This window comes from Pyrus communis, chromosome 2, assembly GCF_963583255.1.
Source record: "Pyrus communis chromosome 2, drPyrComm1.1, whole genome shotgun sequence".
Lineage (NCBI taxonomy): Eukaryota > Viridiplantae > Streptophyta > Magnoliopsida > Rosales > Rosaceae > Pyrus > Pyrus communis.
The window spans coordinates 21,122,499-21,137,191 of record NC_084804.1 but is presented as its reverse complement, the minus strand read 5'-3'; the positions used below and the strand labels follow the sequence as shown (position 1 = coordinate 21,137,191).

General features: G+C 35.4%; 1 long non-coding RNA gene across 5 annotated transcripts; it reads left to right on the top strand.

Moving 5' to 3' along the window:
- The first annotated feature begins 6,022 nt into the window (after window positions 1-6,022).
- Window positions 6,023-12,554, top strand: LOC137726056 (uncharacterized). Of its 5 annotated transcripts, none has more exons than XR_011067587.1 (6): window positions 6,023-6,365; window positions 6,457-6,525; window positions 6,726-6,876; window positions 10,772-10,872; window positions 11,727-11,850; window positions 12,280-12,554. It is a non-coding gene; the product is annotated as an uncharacterized lncRNA (long non-coding RNA). The 5 variants fall into 5 exon arrangements; XR_011067585.1 differs by having other exon boundaries at window positions 11,499-11,850; XR_011067584.1 differs by having other exon boundaries at window positions 10,772-11,850.
- The last annotated feature ends 2,139 nt before the right edge of the window (window positions 12,555-14,693 follow it).

Sequence of the window (14,693 nt, the reverse complement as noted above, 5' to 3'; positions counted from 1 at the left end):
GTGTGATTTGATTAAATTTTCTTATATATGCATGTTGTGATTTGGTTATGGTTTGTTATTTGAACAAATAGTGATTTCTTATGTATTGAAGGACAAAGTGTGATTCGATTATGAAACTTTATTTGAACAAAATGTGACCTGGTTATGTATTTATTTAAAAAGTGTGATGATTTGCTTATGATTTTTATCACTTACTATTGATTATATGCTATCTTCTTGTGTATGTAATTGTAGGAATGGAAAGTGAACAAAGTAGTCAACCAAAAGGAAGTAGAAAGGTTTGGAAGCAATATGAAGAAGATGCATTCTTGTCCATACTTGAGGAGGCAATTGTTAAGAATTTGTGATGTGATAATGGTTGTTTAACCTGGAATAATGGCTCAGTTTGAAATAGCTATTAATTTGAAATGTCCTGATGCTACAATAAATAAAGGCACAATAGGGTGGAGTACCACACACCTCACAATTACACATCTTTCTCTTCTCTCTATGTGCCGTCGGCCATCCCTTATCTGTCCCTTATAATTGTTCAGTAAAATATGCCTACAACATGTTATCAGCACGCTCTTGATGTTGCGCTAAAGAGAGTTTAGTCTTCAATTAGGGGAGTATTACATTTTAATCATTCTTTTTATGGTTAATTTATTATTTTATTGAATTGTTCTACATGCTATTGATTCAATTTAATTTTTTTTGTGTTGAATGTGATACCAACGCATTAGAGATGCAATTCAAAGGCTCAATAGTTTTTTGGCAATCAAAGGCTTTTATTATTTCCTGGAAGATTGGACAATGCCAGAGAGTTTATATTGAAGGTTTTAGATAAGTATTGCATTTCTTTTGGGTTTATAATTGGACATCAAATTCCCATGTTCACCCTAAAACAGCCTCACAGAGTGATCATAAAGCACAATTTGAATAATCACTCTAGACCTTGGTGAACGCACCAAGCTTTCAGTTTATGCCTAAAGTTATGCAATCTTGTGCATAACTATGTTGGTTTGCCTTGCGACCTATTACCACCCAACCCATTTGAAGTTACAGTTGGTTACTGGGTATGAACCCGACGTTTCGTACTTACACATTTGGGTGTGCATTCGATGTGTCCTGAAATAAGGATGTGAATCTTTTTTTTTCATGATTCTCCTTCAAACTAGCTCTTTAGAACCCTTGCAAACGATCTATTTACTGCTCATTTGCATATTGTCATTTCAATTATAGCCATCCCGTTGTTAGGGAGAGATAAGAACGTCAACGGTCATGTAGAACGACGTGAATTTGCATGGATGTTGCCCACTATGTCTCATCTCAATCCCTGTACCGCACAAGTGTGATAAGCAAGTGTGATGTATTCTAGCTTTCAGGATGTTGCTCCAGACGTATTCCTCTAATTTAGCTAAAGTGACGAGATAATATAGTAGTTGTAAACATGTCTGTAAGGATAGACATCCATAACGGACGTCGAGTCAACATCCTCGAAAGATGTGCTGCCTTTGAATGATGGTTTGGCCTCCTATATTGGATGACCCGGTACTTCAACGGATATCCAATCAATCTGTCTCAACCTGAAGCACGACAGATCACTCAGTTCATATGATTCACTTCCCTAGAAGAGGAAAAACACGACACACAATGAATCCATACTTGTTCACTGTCTCAACCATTTCCATCTTATATGATTAAACTGGATTACTCTTGAGACTTGAAGTTCTTGGTCCAGTATACTAGTTCAAATAAGATAATGGAATTGGAATAAATTATCATTGATGATTGTTTTCACTTATATGGTATATACTGAGACAAATGAAAAACGATGATATCAAACTGCGTTCCATTGATTAGTAACAAAGTAGAACTAATTGGATTACAATCCAGGTTTAATTCCTTACCAAAGTTTGTTTGGACCTATTGTTCTTACACTACCCAAGGTAGCTTTGTTGTGTTACAAGTGGGAAATGAAGTGTAATGAGATGAATGAAATAATGCAATATGATGCACGCCTTATGGTGCAAGGTTTCTCTCAAACGCCCTGTGATTAATTGCAGCATTGCAGATATGGTTAATGTTTCTCTATGGCGATATAGATATTGAGATTTAGTTGTAAGTTCCCAAATACATGGATTGGTTCAAATAGTTCCAAACCACAAAACACCCTCTCAACTCGTTTGAGGCTTTCACTTTACGGATTGAAGCCATCCGACGAATGTGGTATACCCTTCTAAGTGATTATTTGATTAGTTAGGGATATGAATTATGCCCTTGCGTGTTAAACTATGAACTCTTATTTTGAATTGTTATAGTTACAGTTTACATCTTTTTAAGACTCTTGAAGAGCTTGAGAAAACTACCTTACACCTAAAGACGAAATTTGAGATGAAGGATCTTGGGAAAACTCGTTTATGCCTTAACCTAAAGTTAAAGCGTTGTTTTGATGGTATTTTGGTCTACCAGTTGAACTACACCCCAAAGGTGTTACCTTTGAGTATACCTACGATATTCTAACACTATATGAAAATGAGACCCTTGAAGAGATTATGGAATCCAAAGTTCCATATCTGAGTTCAACTTTACGCTTTGTTGTACTTAACCCATTGCGTTAGAAAAGACATCTTCCCTGTTGATCTATTGGTAAAGATGTAGCACTGCACCTACACGCAACCCCTGAATTAGTATTAAAGACATTTTTTCACTGCCATGAAGGTACTACAGACTTGGGCTAATCCCAATGCATCCCGAGTAGATCCGACCCCCTTGATCCTCGGAATGATGCTTGCATTGTTTGTTATGCTAATGTTGGTTACTTATCAAACCCGCAAACACGTCCCCAAATGGTTATGTCTTTACCGTTAAGGATGCCGTAATATCTTGGAGGTCCACGATATGACCTTAGTTGTGAAATCTTCAAATCGTTCTAAGACTCACTGCACTTTACTACGCGACATGTGAAACATGGTTGAGAGCTCTTGTTAAGCATATTCAAAGTACTTCCTATTTTCATCTATTGTTGGGTCCTAACAATGATACATGAAGACTATGTTGTATGTGTCCAACCAACCAAGACATGATGCATCAACAAAGTCAACGCCAAGACATATTGCGTCGACATCACATCAGCAAAGCATCATGAGATTAAAGTCATGCAAGCTGATCTCATACAACCTTGCCAATCTCTACACGACGTCACTACTGAAATTAACTTTCCAGAAGCTTGTTTGAGGAATTGGCATGCCTAACTATTCATATGTAATGCTTGTAGTTCTCATTTGGAAGTTTTGTCAAACTCAGGGGGAGTATCCAGAAGTATACTTACTTGATCTTAATGTATTATTTCCCTTACGATTAGAAGCATTTTTCCTGCTGGGTTTTTGCTACCTAACTAGGTTTTGATGAGGCACCCATCCTAAGCTGATCATACCCTTATGAGCTCTTGTACTTGCATTAGTACAAAAATATGTTTGCGCGATGGCAACTTGCGCAACGCAACAAATTTTGTCACGCAAAGTATGTTTGCGTGACGCTTTGTGCGACGCAAAACACAAAACGTCATGCAAACATGATCTATGCAACGACACTTTGTGCGACGAATACTAGCATCGCACAAAGTGTCGTTCCGCAAATCCCGTTTGTGCAACGTTTTGGGCGTCGCGCAAGATTGTGGCGCCAAACCAAGAATGTTTTACCAGCTTTGCGCGACGCAGGTGCATCTACGTTGTGCAAAGTGTTTTTTTTTTCCTTTTGCTTTTCTTTTGGGGTTCTTGCATTGCCTTTTTCTTATGTGGTATCCACTTGTGTAAATGTTTTAAATTGACAATCGAATTAGTTCATTGTATTCATGTAGGGTTAAGGAGTGTAGCTGCAAAAAAAATCATCAAAATCGGAGTAAAAATAACCGTTAAATCGTGATTTTTCGTTTATATCCGTCGAAAAAGTTTGTCCCTTTACTTGATATCTGAATGTTTGTTTTTTGCGATTTTTGGCGTATGCGATCTCGAAGCATATACAAACAAGCTTGATGGTCGGATCGTTGAAACTAGTTTTGTACAATGCGTATCCCATCAAAACAATAGATTCACTAACACTTAGAGTTTATTTATACTTTCATTAAGTATAACATAAGATTTTGTGGTATCCACTTGTGTAAATATTTTAAATTGTTGATCAAATTAGTTCATTGTATTCATATAGGATCTAGGACTATAGTTGTAAAAAAATCATCAAAATTGGAGTTAAAACTACCGTTAAATCATTTTTGTTCGTTTATAACCGTCGAAAAGTTTTGTCTCATTACTTGATCTTTGCATGTTTGTTTTTTTGTGATTTTTGGCTTATGCGATCTTAAAGTATATACAAACAAGTCTGACGGTCGAATCGTCGAATCGTTGAAACTAACACTTGGAGTTTATTTATACTTTCATTAAGTATAACATAAGATTTTGTAGTATCCACTTGTGTAAATATCTTAAATCGATGATCGAATTAGTTCATAAGCAAAGGGGAAAAAAATAAAAACTTTGCGCGACGAATGTAAACCTTTGTCGCGCAAAATAGTTTTGCGCTACGTCAGTCTTCGTCGCACAAAGTTTTTTTATTTTTTTTTATTTTTTTAAGGAAAACTAATGAAAAGGGCTTCAAAACTTTGAGTTTTAAGGATAAGGACAAAATAAAGGGTGAAGTGAATAGTATCAGGTTTGACTTTTTAGTGTAAAAATGTGGTTTTTTGTTAAAGTAAACAGTACCGCGGGCTTTTAGTTAAAACTCCCTAACCTTTTGCTTTTCTTTTGGGGTTCTTGCATTGCCTTTTACTTTTGTGGTATCCACTTGTGTAAATATTTGAAATTGATGATCGAATTAGTTCAATGTATTCATATAGGGTTAAGAAGTGTAGCTGTAAAAAATCATCAAAATCGGAGTTAAAATAACCGTTAAATCGTGATTTTTTGTTTACAACCGTTGAAAAGGTTTGTCCCGTTACTTAATATCTGAATGTTTGTTTTTTGTGATTTTTGGCATATGCGATCTCAAAGCATATACAAACAAGTCTGACGGTCGGATCGTTGAAACTAGTTTTGTACAATGCGTATCTCATTAAAAATGATATATTTACTAACACTTGGAGTTTATTTATACTTTCATTAAGTAGAACATAAGATTTTGTGTTATCCACTTGTGTAAATGTTTTAAATTGACGATCGAATTAGTTCATTGTATTCATATAGGATCAATGAGTGTAGCTGTAAAAAATCATCAAAATCAGAGTTAAAACTATCGTTAAATCGTGCTTTTTCGTTTATAACCGTCGAAAAGTTTTGTCTCATTACTTGATCTCTGCATGTTTGTTTTTTACGATTTTTGGTGTATGCGATCTTGAAGCATATAAAACAAGTTTGATGGTTGGATCGTTCAAACTAGTTTCATACAATGTGTTTCCCATCAAAATGATAGATTAACTAACACTTAAGAGTATATTTATACTTTCATTAAGTATAACATAAGATTTTGTGGTATCCACTAGTGTAAATATTTTAAATTGACGATTGAGTTCATTCATTGTATTCACATAGGGTCAAGGAGTGTAACTGTAAAAAATCATCAAAATTGGAGTTAAAATAACCATTAAATCGTGATTTTTCATTTATAACCATTGAAATATTTTGTCCTATTACTTGAGCGCTGAATGTTTTTTTTATTTTTTTATTTTTGGCATATGCGATCTTGAAGCATATACAAACAAGTTTGACGGTTGGATCGTTGAAATTAGTTTTGTAGAATTTTATAATAATTTTTTTTAATATAACTTGAACGACACCTAGATGGGGTCGTTGGGCAAAACCACTTTGCTTGACGTCATAATGTATACATGTGTCATGCAATGTGTTAAAATAGTGAGGGTAGTTTTGTAAAATTAGGCGCTTTTTTTTTTAAAAAAAAAAATCCCCAAATTTGGACAAATTTGGACAAAATGGGAGTGTAAAAATTTGGTCTCTCTTCCCTTTCTCTCACTCGGTGTCTCACATCTCGCGCAGCAGCTTGAGCCCTGAGCCTTGAGCCTCCTCTCTCTTTCTCAGTCTTCAATCACTCTCTCAAACTCCTTGTCTCTCATTCCCAACACTATCTCTCGATTTCTCTCTATTTCTGCCTTCATCCAAAAAATTTCACATGCCTCCATCTTGGCCAAGCTCGCGCCGCTGTCAATTTCGATGTCCTCTTCAGGGTCACACATTCAATCTCATCATTTGCATATTTAATTTAATGATTGTGCAATTAATTGTGCTGTAGAGGGAAGAAATCAAATCCATGGTTGAAAAGGATGGGTTTGCAAAGGGAATTGTTTTCAGCCAGTTCACATCGTTCTTGGATATTTCAAGGTCCAACCCGAACCCCAAATTATGTTTCTACATTGTTTTAGATTTCTAGGGTTTTCTATTTGTGTATGCAAATTGGGATTTTTTTTTGCAGGCATATTTGCGTCGTTAGCGGCGCTGATGTTCAATTGCATAAAAAGGTTGGACAAGAATGTGAGTGGAGGTGAGCAATTGAATGCACAACTCAGATATTGATTACTCATATAACTGCATATGAAATTAAAAACCTACCCAGTTGGTAAGCCATTTGATTCTCATGTTTGATTTTTTGGTTTATCTCTCTATCTTTCAAAGTTTTCTTCGTATATATGTTCTCGAATCCAAATCGTCAATTCCTTACTCTCTCCTCCTTTAATTTGGCAGATGGGTTTTTCGATTTAATTCTCCACCCAAGACAGAGAGTTTGTGTGTAAAGAGAGAAGGCAAAGAGGGTCTGGAATTTGGGCGGTGACGGTTGAGTTGCTGCTGCTATTACTACTATTGCTGCTCAAAAAATTGATTGCAATAATGACAAGTACATATAAATACCCCTTCTCATTCTTTCTCCCATTTTAGCTTCTGGGTACTTTCGGATGTGGGTTTTTTGCTTTCTGATTTACTTGGTAGTTCATTGTTTTGTACTTTTAGCATAATTTTTGTACTGTATGGCTTAAAGAAAAATGCCCAAATGCGGATTATTATATTCTGGTAATTTAGCTTAATATTTTATGTAGTTGAGTTGGTTGAGTATCATTAAAGTAAGAAATTAGCGGTGCTATAGCGGAAGAAGAGGGAAGAGAAACAATTGAGTCATCCTCTTTCTGTTTTAGGTAACATAGTTTCATCACTGATAGGAGCATATTTATGCGCCTTAGTTTGCTTGTTTTCTTGCATTTATGTTGCTAGTACTTAGTAATTTTAGTACTTTAAGCTATTTTCGTGTGTTTGTAGGTCCAAAGGGCTAAAGGAGCAAAAAGATGCATTTTGGAGACTTTTGGAGCACTTTTGGGCTAAGGATGGATAGCTTATGCTTGGAGCCAAAGTGTTGGACGAAATTGAAGACCTAATTAAAGACCAAAGTGTTGGAACCTTGTTCCCTTTAGTTTTAGGATATTTAAACCTTTCCTAATCCCAATCATGCCATGCATAACACACCAACAACAACCTACCGTGCATCCCATTCAACTTTGCACATGCATTCATCATCATAACCTAGGTGTCATTCCACTTTAATCCACATGCATTCCCTTCATAAATCAGCCACATGCACACTCAATCACTCAACCCATCCTAGCCGTGCATAACATTCCATTTCCACCACTTTCCAACCTAATTCACATGCATCCCATTCTTTAATTCAGCCACTTAATCATTCAACCACATTCACATTCATCACCACTTCATCACATGCAGCCACACATCCATTCTAACACATTGCCGTGCACATGCACCCTAGATTCTAATCAGCCACTCCACATGCATTTCCAACCTAATCCACATGCATTCATCATCATAACCTAGCTGCACAAGCCACTCCACATTCACCCTAATCACTCAAATACACAACCTGCCATCATTCCAGAAAATCACCATCATTGCCGTGCATCCCATTCCACTTTCCAGCCATTCCACATGCCATTGTCATTCCACTTCATTTCACCTTGCATTTCCAGATTATTCCTTCATCATTGCACCACAAATCAGCCACACATTCACCCACATGCACCCTTTAATCATTCAACCATAAAGCCACATGCAATCTCATTCATCCACCACACATTCCAGCCCATTTCTAACACATTGCCGTGCACATTCACCCTAGATTCTAATCAGCCGTGCATTTCATTTCCAACCTAGCAGCATTTCCACATGCATTCCCCTTACAATTTCTGCCATCCCACTTCATCATTGCACATGCATTCACCCTTTAATCCATTGCAGCCACATGCACTCCCATTTTCTCCCAAAACATTGCACATGCATTCATAATCATTCACACCTTGCAGCCACTCCACATGCATTTCCAGCTTTCCACCAAGTTCCTAGTTGTCATGTTCCCTCTTCTTCACCTATAAATAAGCATCCATTGCAGCCACAATTCATTCATTCTCACTCACTCTTCCATATTCAGAAATTCATTCATTCAAACACACATCCACACAAGCCTTGGCCGTGCCTTATTCCACCATTCCATACATTGCAGAAATTCAACCATCACACCAATCCTTGGCCGTGCCTTCCTATCCTACCACCCCACTCCATTCTACATCATCCATAATCCCCAAAACTCACCTTAGACCTTGTGCTACAACAAAGAGGAAGAGAAGCGGGCCTAAACGTTCATACAATTCAAGTTTGAGTTGTTGGAATGTTTAGGTGTTTCTTTTCCTTTGAATTCAATGTTTAATTTCAATTCTCTTTGTTTTGTACGTATGAGGAACTAAAACCCCCCTTGGCTAGGGGGGATTCGAAATATATGTTTATGCTTGCATTTTGATTTGATTACTTCTAATTGTGTTTCATAAGTTGTGGATTCAATTTGTTTAACTGTTTGATTGATAACTTATTTATGTATGTTTATTGAGAGTGCACCCTTAATTTTCATGCATGAATATGACGCTAGAATATAAGTGAGTTTCACCTAATAGTTACGAACTTATATTCACAAGTAGTGGAGGTTGCTTATAAACAATCGCGTTAAACGAATTCTTGGCATAAGTTTCACGCAATCATAGTAACGAATGCCTCGTCAACACTTATAATTTTCATAGAGCGTAATGATTCTTGCTTGTATCTCTATTATGCAATCATGTAGGGAACTTGTGGGGAATGTTTTGGGTTGTCGTATACAATCATCCAATTCAATAACGTTAGGAAGATTTGAAGGTTAATTAGTGCATCACGGTTAACTTGGGGTGTTGAGAATTCATGGTTTATTGAAATGCAATTGGAAATCATTTTATTATGCAAGTATAACATGTGTGGAGATGAACCCCTTAGCTAGCATTCATCCATACTTTCATCATATTCATATTTACATTATGCTTTAATTACAATTTGTTCATTTAGTTTAATTTCGTCAAAACCTAAATCCCCCTTTACTTTAAATGTCAAATTGCTTAGAATCTGTTTAGTTTATGTTTTAAAGTGTTCTGAATCAAGCCATAATCTTAAATTCGTCCAAAATTGGGTTTAAGGTCAGAAACTACCTAGTTAGTGTTTTTAGGCAGTTTTGAGTCTTTTAAACTTGTTTTGAGTCTTTTGGTTTGTCTTAGTGTTTTAAAGTTTAGTTTTGCATTCTTTGAGTCTAGTTTAGTGTTTTATATTGTGTTTTTACGTTTTTGAGTCAAATCCAAGTGATTAACAATCCCTCCTAATCCCCGGTCCAGAACGATCCCTACTTACATACTTACTACAATTTGATAAAAAGAGGGTTTAATTTGTGCGCGTATAATTCTCGCATCAATCACTTTCCATTTTTCCTTATCTCCATGATCTCTTACCTTTGAGATTAATCCATTTTGGATCATCTTACTTCCATTTCAAAATGGCAGTTACTAAACACTATAGGTTTCACTTTATGGTTAAGAAGTTCAATCTGATTAAGTTAAAAAACCTTGTAGGTTTAAGAACTCTGATGCATTCATGCTTATAAGAATAGTACATGGTTTTTCTTTTTTATATAAAGTTTATGAAAAGATGATTGTTGCTGAAGCTAGATGCTTTACAGTATCGTAAGAAGAGTTTGATGATAGTCATGTCAAATAGTCAAATATGTTTTGTATTGATCTGTCTTCTGTAGGGATTGGATGTCTTATCATATATGCATATGTGTTTTAATCTCCATTCATGTGCTACCCTTGGATCTCTTTCCAAATTGGTAAATTATGAAACATTAGCATATATCTAGAATTTTTAGTGAAGGCTTAGACCCATAGCCAAGCCTAGAATTGTAATTTATGAGAGAAAAAAAAGCATATGTAGTTGAAATAGCAATGACCTATTGTGCTGTTATCTTGCAGTATCTTATGTCCCTTTATGACCAGTTTTATAAGCTTATCTGACGTACAGCCGAATCAGACTTTAATTTAACATTGATATACCCATTTATCGTAGTTAGAATTTTTTTAGGTCAACTTTCGTTTTGTTCAATGATGTTTTGCCTGTGTGGTTTCTATGTTTGGTTCTTAGAACTTAGGAATACCTTGTGGCTGACTGCTTACCTCTAAATTCATCCATTGCTTGTCTAGATTTGCGGATAAACTAGTCTTTGCGCCTTCTCGTGTCTGCCTGATCAATCTAGTTTTAATTTTCAACCCCAGATAAATGCATTGGTGCTTATACATCAATTTCCATCCATGTGTAAGTGCATAATACACTCATTTAAATAACCCCATTATGAGGACTTATCATTTTCTGTTCATCTACAGGACTTTGATGAGTGCATCGATTATATTGACGAAGCTACAAGATCTGGTGGTGGTGTGTTGGTTCATTGATTTTATCTTCCAGTATAGGTTGTTGCTTTCAGGTTGTCTTCTTTGCTGTCTTAATTTAAGCTATTGGTTAAGTGAATCCTTCAAATAAGGTTCTGTTAACCTCTTTGATACAACATGGATAAGAAATAATGTTTTAGCATAAATTTTCTACGATTTTGCGTCTCAATTATTAATATTAGAACAGAAAAAAAATTTAGGGCTTTCAATTGCTGGTTTTAACTAGTTAAAGGTCAAGAGTTATGTAGTTTTGTTGCCTAATGACCAATTTTAGATATCTTCAAATTTGCACTGTCTCCAATGACCATTCTCAATTAATATTTGACATACATATGCACATATACACCACACAGAGGACATAGTCCGACTCTCAGAAACTTTGTTCGAGTATTAAGCTCTAGTGATATGCCACAGGATACAGTTTCCATATCATAATCAAATTTTTGAGGTTTTGATTTAGAGGCAATATATGCATTAACGTTAAGGCTTATGTGATCAATTAATGCCATTGAACGTTAAGGCTTATGTGATCAGTTAATATCTTTGAACGTTGAGGCTTATGTGATTAGTTAATTTCTTTGAATTTCATCATATCTTGATTATTCTAAGTAGCCTTCTTCAGTTGAATACTTGAATAAGATATGTGGATTAAACTTTGAAGGTTGACATTTCCAAAGGGACTTCATCCTTGAAGAATAATCAAATTTTCAAGGTTTTGATTTAGAGCAATATATGCATCAACGTTAAGGCTTATGTGATCAGTTAATATCATTGAACGTTGAGGCTTATGTGATCAGTTAATTTCTTTGAATTTCATCATATCTTGATTATTCTAAGTAGCCTTCTTCAGTTGAATACTTGAATAAGATATGTGGATTAAACTTTGAAGGTTGACATTTCCAGAGGGACTTCATCCTTGATCCTTCTTAACTGAGAAAAGATAAGGTGAAGGGTGCTAACATTAGGTGGCTTTACCCACATTTGTCTGTCATACCAGCCACTCTCTTCGTAAGGTATAACTGTTGATAGTAGCCTGTCACCAACATAACTTCATCCCTGCAGTACGGTAATTATATGATTAACTTGCTTTAAAGATTCTACAATGAGAGACTTTCTACTAAACAAATATTAAGCATGAAAATTGCTTGGATGTGCTTTTTTTCTTTCTTATTGCTTACAATACTACTGTTTAATGTCTCATTATGAAATTTCAAGCCTTGCAGTTGTTTTCGTGCAGTCTATACATACCGGGAAACCTATAGTAATATATGTTCTCTGGTATTTGGGGCTGGTAGAATTGAATCCATGGCTATTTAGCATGTTCATAATCTATCATATGTTTATCTTTTCTCAAAGAACCCCCCCTTAATATAATTTTTCAAGAGTTCTACCTATACAAGTACAAATTTTTTTTCTTGATCCGTATGCTTATGTCCATGCAGATAGAGAAAGAAGCAATAATTGCTAAGGCTCAAGCATTAGGGGCAGTAGTTCGCTCTCAAGGTCCTTTGTTTGGAGGTGTTCAAAAAATGTGAAGTCTTCAAGTGACAATGTCCTTGTTTGTTGGAGGTCTCTAAATAGTTTGATATTTCTTTGTATATCTTATCGTTTTGTTGTTTACTTTAGAAGATTACTTCTTGTTGTTTTTTCTTTTTATTCGGACATCTTGTATGTACATTTTTATATATTTTATAATTAAATACTTTTTCTTGGTTTATTAATTATTGTTTAGAATTTAATTACAATATTTAGTAAAAATTAAATAAAAAATATTTTTGCCAAAAAAAAAAAGGGTTTGCGCGACGAAGACTGGCTTTTCGCGACGCAGGTCTTACATCGCACAAAGCTGTCTTTGCGTCTTTGCGCGACGTAGATATGTGCGTCGCACTAAGCCTCTTTGTGCGACATATGTTTCTTCTTCGTCGCGCAAACCCTACTGTCACTGCCTTGGCATGACGGTTAACATGCAATGAAGGTTTCGTTGCGCTATTTTTCAAGCAACGATTTTTGACTTTGAGCGACGAAGGTACCTACGTCGCGCAAAGTGTTTTTTCTACTAGTATTGCGTCTAGAAGACATTTAGTTTTGACTTAATGCAACTTCTCACTTGTCTCCTTAGTCTATGAGTTTTTATCCCACCTTGGGTTTTACCATTGCGAGGTTTTGTGAGTTTTACCTTTTATGCATTCTTTTGTTGATTTGAAACTCGCATTTGCTCATTGTGCCAACGACTTCATCAACTGAACGTACTTCATCGCTGAAGACCTGATGCGCCCTTTACTTGAGTATTTACACACCCAAGGGGAAGTGTTGCAGTCATATTAGATTATGAATGTGATTGTGTAAATCTTACCATATCTAGAGATATCCTCATTGGATTCTACAATATCTTAGACTTTAGATATTATAAGATTAGAGTTATAATCATATTGGGGTAAGAAATTTATCTTCCTTACTACTATAAATAAAGGCACAATGGGGTGGAATACCACACACCTTACAATTATACATCTTTCTCTTCTCGCTATGAGTTACTAGCCATCTTTCTATCTGTCTCTTATAATTGTTTAGTAAAATATGCTTATAGCATAATGTTTTTTGTCCAATACAGCGCCTTCAATAATTTTTGAACTGATTCTTTTTCTCGTTCTATCTACCATTTGTAATTTTTAATTATCAGATTAAAAATTCAAACGAAGATAATATATATAATGTAAGACGATTATGTAAGAAGAAGAAAAAATGTTAATTATAGTTTTTCCCTATCTGCTCTTGTTGTTTTGTGGACTTTTGACTCCTTGAAAGGTTTGTTCTGATGTGAGTAATAATGTCACTTACAAGATTCCAAAATTATACAAGCATCAAGACTCATGTATGGCTTGTATCTTCCTTGGTTGATCATGCAACTCACCTCGTTGAACGTTAAAGTGTTGCAAACTTTACAATTCGGGTGTGATGTTTTACTTTAATGTTAAGATTTTTATCACAAATGGTCTTTGAAATTAACCATCACTATCAAAATAATTTTTGAAATTAAAAATTAATCAATGTAGTCTCTAAAAATAGATGTTATAAATTAATGTGATCATTCCGTCACAATTCTGTTAAAAATTCCGTTAAGTGCTGATGTGGCACATAAATGGGCCCCACAAGATTTACGGGTTTTTATCACAAATGATCCCTGAAATTGACCCAAACCATCAAGATGGTCCTTGAAATTGACCGACACCATCTGTATGGTCATTGAAATTGAAAATCAATCAATGTAATCCTTGAAAATAGGTGTTGCAAACTCATATGATTATTCCGCTACAATTCTGTAAAAAAATTTGTTATATGTTGATGTGGGTTTAATAATTAATTACAGAAAGTTGTCTAAATACCTTTTTGCATAATGAATTTTTTTTTTCTTATAGTAGGGGCTTACTTTGAAGAGAGATCCCTTTCATAAATTCTCAAAGGCATAAGGCTTAACCAAGGCCTAAGAGAGGGTGTGGAAATAGTTTTCAACCAACAATGGACGCACCTCGATTATAACCTCATTATCTCAAGGCAGACCTCATCATTCTTTGCATCACCAGACCACCAGGGAAACACCGAACAAGATCTCTAAGATTAAGGTTGTGAGGATGTTGATCGCCTAAATGTTAACGGTGATGTCCTAGTAGTCGTTGCCAATGGGCCAAGCTATCACCAAAGGTGATCTCGATCCATGTTCAATTTAGTGAAGAGTGTCGAAGTGTGTAAAGATGGGTGTATCGAGAGTTTTTTTAGAGAATAGAGAGCAAATGAGGTAGAGAAATGTGGAATGGAATTGGAGGTGATTGTATGACTGGGTTTTAGGTTGACCATTTTT